General features: G+C 33.7%; 1 pseudogene; it reads right to left on the reverse strand.

Moving 5' to 3' along the window:
• Window positions 1–5786: 5786 nt before the first annotated feature.
• On the reverse strand, window positions 5787–6109 carry LOC116277406 (cytochrome c oxidase subunit 7C, mitochondrial pseudogene; annotated as a pseudogene).
• Between the last annotated feature and the right edge of the window lie 516 nt (window positions 6110–6625).

Consider the following 6625-nt stretch of genomic DNA (forward strand, 5'->3'; position numbering starts at 1 on the left):
GATCAGTTCTTGAACAATTCTCTGATCGGCTGATGGTGAGGTAACTGGGAGGCAATGTCACAGGGGTTGACATTGTCAATCCCTAAGCTTCAGTAGGCCTGGGGGCTATGTGCTCATGGTCATCAAATAGTTAACATCTTACATTTGGTGAAGGTTTTAGCGTCTGAAAACAACTCAGGAAATGTACATTAGACACTTACCTGGTTATGTCAGAGAGGAGCTAAAGCAGAGGATATGGGGGAGGGGTCAGTCTCAGGAAGGCCCCATAGGGTCCTGCTCATTTACATTTCTGGAACTTTGTTAAACATAATTTAATAAATACTAAAAATACTGTTAAAATATAGTTATACCAATCATTTATCATTATATTGCTATATGCTAGATATTATAAAGGATCAGGATAAGCTTTGGTTTTCTGCTCTTAGACTTTGGAGATGAGTCAAAGGGCAGCTGCTCTTTGACTCACTTTTTTTATCATATTGTATCGAATTAGTGTAATAATTTGAGAATTTTATACATTAAACAATAAAATACTATCATATAATATTAATTGAGAATTACTATGTTCCAGGGGCTATTTGAAGTACTATTTTAGATATTGTTATCATTCAATCCACATAATGACACAGTGAGGTAGGTACCTTTATTAGCTCCATTTTATAGATGAGGAAACAAAGGCAAAAAGAAATCAAGTAATTTGCCTCATGTGATGGCTAATATATGATGTGTTAACTTGACTGGGCCACAAGAGTGTCCAGATATTTCATCAAATGTATATTCTGGGTGTTTCTGTGAAAATGACTTTGGATGAAATTAACATTGAAATCAATAGACTGAGTAAAGCAGATTGTTCTCTATCACATTGATGTGCTTCATCCAATAATTTGAAGGCCTGAAAAGAACGAAAGTCTGACTCTCCAGGGTAAGAGAAAATTCTTCTGTCTAATTGCCTTCAAACTGAAATATCAGTTCTTCCTGGTTCAATGGCAACTTTCAGTCTTTGGATTTGAACTGGGACATTCACCTGGCAGATTCTGAATTTACCAGCCTTCATAATCTCATAAGCCAATTTTTTATAAATCTCTCTTGCATATGTATATATATACACACACATACACACACATATACATGGCATATATAGTATGGATATATCCTACTGGTTCTGTTTCTTTGGAGAAAATGAAAAAAATCTGATTAATATAACTCAGGTCATACAATGAGTAAGTGAGGGAGCTGAGCTTTAAACTCAAGCTGTCTGTGTTCATTTACCTTTTAAGAATTTATATGTTATTCTGCCTTCTGAAATAATGCAGAATAATTATGAACTTCATCTTCATTTTAAAGGCTGTCAAAGCCTTATAAATAGTAATTGTATTCTCCCAAACTCATCCCCACCCCAAATATCCTGTTCTCTGAGATAAAAATTCAAGTTGTTTTAATTTCTAATTTGATGTGTTTTTGAAAACCCATTTTATGCTGCTTCTGACAAACTGTCCCCCAATGTCCTTATTAACAAGTAGTGATCTTTTATTTTTTAAATTCCATTCTTCCAGTTTCACTGAGATGTAATTGACAGAGCACTGTAAATGTTTAACATGTACAGCATAATATGACACATGCATCATGAAATAATTATCACAATAAGTTTAGTAAGCATCCATCATCTCATATAGATACAAAGTTAAAGAAATAAAAAAAAATTTCTTGTGATGAGAAAATCATTGACTTTAAATTTTTAATTTTTATATATTCATTTAAAGGTATAAACTCTTCTAAGCCCTCTATAACTGCATTCTACATCTTTTGATATCATTTTTTACTTTCTTTCAGTTCAAAATATATTTCAATTCCTATTTTGATTTTTTGACGTATGGATTATTTAAACAAGTGTTGTTTAATTTTCAAATGTGATTTTTGGGATTATTTTTATACACTGATTGCTAGATTTATTCCACTGTGGTTAGGGAACTTAATCTCTACAGTTTCAGTACTTTTGGAAACATATTAAGAATTGCTTTAAGCTCAGATTAGATTGTGGCATATCATGATGTGTTTCATGTGTACTTCCATAGAATTAGTATTTGGTAGTTGTTTAGTGTAGAGCCCTTTATATACAATTAAGTTAAAAACTGTATTGCTCATGATTTTTTGTCTGTCTATTCTTTATTATCATTTGTCAAAGTCTACTATAACTGAAGATTTTCCTGTTTTTCTTCTATCCCTTCCAACTTATTTTTGTTATGCATTTTGAGGTTGTGTTATGAGATGCATACACATTATGATTGTTTTATCATGCTTTTCAGTAGACTCTTTCATCATTATGACATATCCTTCTTTATCTGCAGTAATATTTCCTGCCTCAGAGTCTACTTGGTCCAACATTAATATAGCTATACAAAATTTTGTTTGCTTAATGTTACATAGTATATTCTTTCCATTATTTTATTTTATTTTTTTTTTTTTGAGAGGGAGGTAATTAGATTTATTTATTTATTTATTTATCTTTTAATGGAGATACTAAGGATTGAACCCAGGACCTTGTGCATGCAAAACATGCACTCTACCACTGAGCTATACCCTCCCCCCATTCTTTTATTTTAAAAATTACTGTGTCACTATATTAGAAACATGGTTATTGTAAATAGCATATAGTTGGGTTCTGTTTTTCACCCAGGATACTTGTTGCTTTTAACTAGAGTGATTAGTCCAATTACATAATTAGTGTAATTACTGATATGCTTTGGTGTAAATCTACCATTTAGCTGTTTCTTTCCTAGTATCCTCAGTGTTTTTGAGCATTCATTCATTTTTGCTTTCTGTTGGATTAATCGAACATTTATATTTTTCCATTTTTTTCCTGTATTGGCTTTTAGTTACATGCTATTTCATTATTTTTTTCAGTGGCGACCTTAGGGATTACAGTATGTATCTTCTGGTTCTTACAGTTTATCTTAAATTTAAACTTTACCGTGTCCTCAAAGTGTCAAAACCTTACTACATGGTAACTTCATTTATCCTTCCAATTTTGTACCCTTGCTGTTATGTGTCTATAGACATGTTTAAATCTCAATTTTTTGTAGTTTTAAACAGTTAGGATTTATTTCTATTTACCCACAGGTTTACTATTTCTGCTTTCTTCAATCTTCCTTCTGTTCTGTGTTTCCATGTGGAATATTTTTCCCTTCAGCATAAAAAAACATTATTTACTCATTTTTGCTTTAGTGCAGGTACAATCATGATGAACACTCTCTGCTTTCATTTTAAACTACCTTTAATTTACTTCCACATATGAAATATGTAGTCATTGGGAAGAAATATCTAGACTGGTGGTTTATTTTCCTTGAGCACTTTATACATGTCACTCCATTATCTTCCAGCTTACATTGAAAAGTCAGCTATGTATGAGTTGTTTATTAGTAAGTAATAATTCATCATTTCTCTGGCAATGTTTAAGATTCTCCTTTTTTCTATACTTCTAAGCAATTTTATTATGATATGCCTACCTGTGATATTCTTTGAAAGTATCCTTCTTAAGGTAGATAGAAATTCTTGAATCTGTAATTTTATGCCCTTTATCAGTTTTGAAATATTCTAAGCAAGTATTTCTTCAGATATTGCTTCTGTCCCATTAACCTTTCTCCCTCTGACACTCAAATTACACATATAATAGTGCTTTAATTATGCCCCCTTGTTTTTTAACCTGTTTTCTGTGTTTTCCATCACTTATACTCTGTTTTATCAATCTGGATAATTTTGACTGGGCTGTCTACTCACCAATGCTTTGTTCTATCTTGACTAGATTGTATTTTACACATCTTTTGATTTATTAAGTTCCTTTATGGCATTTTTCAGTTTTTAAATTTCCATTTAATTCTGAATTTATTGATTTGGCTTATGAAACCTACACTACTTCTGTATGTCTCCTCTTTATTCTCACACTACTACCATGCTCACAATACTTCTGACACCAGATGCGTGTGGGGTTATCCTGCTCCAAGCAATTCTCTGTGACACCAGCTGGATATTCTATCCCACAGTTTTACTAAATTCTGACAGTATCTACCCATAGGTAGCATCAGATCCCATGTGTTAAGGGCCTGGTTCCACAAGACTGCCTCCCACTTCAGATGCCAATGACAAGTAATATGTCCCTAGGTTCCCCACAAGTTCTGTCTGATTTGGCTACAAACTGGAGTCTCCTTTAACCTCTTCCTCTTTGGGTTTGATTATTTGCTAGAACAGTTCACAGAACTCAGGGGAACACTTACTTACATTTACCAATTTATTTTATAATAAAGGATACATATTACTACCCAGAAGAAGAGATACATAGGGTGAGGTCTGGGAGGGTCTAAAGTTCAGGAGCTTCTGTTCCTATGGAGTTGGGATATGTCACCTTCCTGGTACATGTATGTGTTCACCAATCTGGAAGCTCTTCAAATCCCATACTTTTGAGATTCTATGGAAGCTTGTCCACATAAGCATCATCAAGCATTAGCTCCAGCATCTTTCCCCTCTCTGGAGAATGGGGGATGGGGCTGAAATTTCTAAGCTTCCAATCATACTTGATTTTTCTGGTGGCCAACCCCCATCCAAGAGCTCACCAACAGTCACCTCTTTAGAACAAAAATGCTCCTATTACCCAGGAAATTCCAAGAGATTTAGGAGCTCTGTGTCAGGAACCAAAGTCAAAGACCAATTACTAGAACAAAAGATGCTCTTAATTCTTTTATTACTTAGGAACTTACAAGAGTTTTCGGAGCCCTGCAAAGGAAACAGAAACAGAGAGCAATGTATACACTATCTATTATTTCACAAGATTTCATATTTGTCATGAAATTATTCCTCTTTTCCTCTATTTTTGGATATATTAATCATAGTTATTTTAAAGCTTTCCTCTAATAATCCAAGTAGCTTAATCAGCTGTTATTCTGCTACTACTGATTGTTTTTCCCCCTGGATTTTCACTCAGCTGATCCGGATTTTTAGCATACATTGAAATTTTTGATTAGATGTTAGACATTGTAAAAGAAAAATGCAGAGGGTCTGGATAATACTATCTTCTTTCAAAGAGAGTTTAATTTTCTTTTGATAGGCTTATAGAATACCCAGTGATAATCTTCATATAGTCAAATATTCATTTTAGGTTTTATTATGGTTGATCTATTTCTTAGACTTAGTGCATGATCCCTGCTCTTCTGGTATGGTCTTAACTCCTGGAGTATGGCTATTTCTCTTAGGGTAGCCCCAGCTAAAAGGAACTTGACGTTTTGCCAGGGCTTTAAAGTGACCTTGGCAGGGATTGAAGTTTGACCTCCAGTTCCCCAGTACTGAATGCCTGCTGAAATCAATGTTATCTCCCTAGTGTCTCTGCTACAGTTCTTCTGGGTCTCTTGGAATATTTTTCTGCACATGTACAGCCTAAGAGACTGTCATTAATGAGGGGAGCTCATAGACATTTTTTTGGCCTTACTTCTACACAGTTTCCTCCTCCTTGGGATTTTGCCTCTCAAGTTCCAGCCACATTGGCACCTCTGAACTCCAGACTCTCTTCTTAACCCAGTAATATTGCCAGTTTAGGCTTGAATTCTTCCTCTGTGCCACATACTGGAAACATGTCTTCAATGAAAAATCCAGTGTGAATGTAAAGACTGTTTAATGAGATTTTTTTTTTTTAAGGAATATAATGCTTTAAATTCTGTCTGCATTGGGGTTTTCTTTTAACTTTATTTATTTATTTATTTATTTTATTATCATGTTCCATATTTCAGAGAAGAGGCATTAAGGATTTATGCCATTAGTTTATTTACAAACATATCTAGTATGTTGAGTTCCAAGAGTTTGATCCTTTTTTTTTTTTAGAGATTGCACCTCTTAAAATGCTCCTCTTCCTATTTGTTTCCTGGATTATTTTTTAAGCAGTTGATGTCTTCCTATAAAGAAAGGTGCAGCAAATCCAGAACCAAAGTACAAAGTCATCATAACTAGTAACCGCCACTTATTTTCCACTGAAAATGGTAAATTCTTCCCTGGACCCTCCTCATAGAGGCTTCTTCGGACTGCAGAGGTTGTGAACCTCCGGATGCTCTGTGCCAACATAGCGCTGTTGGAAACTGCTAAAGGCGCAGACACGGAAGGTGGAGGAAATGGCGGCAGCACACCAACAACTCCTTTCTCCACGACCTTGTTTCCTTTAACTTTAAATAGTTGTTTCATATAGTCCTTTTTTTTTCTTCAGGTTTTCTACTTGTTTTCATAGGATAACTCCAATACAGGTTATTCTCTCATAAACAAACCAAAAGTTAATTTTTTTTCAATTAAATTCAATCTGAGAATCTCTGTTTTGTTTTCTAACTGGTAACATTTATCTGTTTAATTAATTATGAATAATCGTCTTCTTGCCATAAAGTCCTCTTTTTCCTTTACTTTTTTTTCCTTTTTTGAATTCTTTTACTTACAATTCATTATAAACATGTTAATTGTTGGTTTCTTTTCTTCTATTTTATTATTTCTAATAACTTAAGATAAATTCTCCTGTTTTTGTTTTTGATTAATTTTTTTCTTATGATTTATTTACTCAGGGATTTGTAGCATTATTTTTAAGCCCTTCAATGAACAAAACCCT

The sequence above is a fragment of the Vicugna pacos genome, chromosome X (assembly GCF_048564905.1).
Source record: "Vicugna pacos chromosome X, VicPac4, whole genome shotgun sequence".
Classification (NCBI taxonomy): Eukaryota; Metazoa; Chordata; class Mammalia; order Artiodactyla; family Camelidae; genus Vicugna; species Vicugna pacos.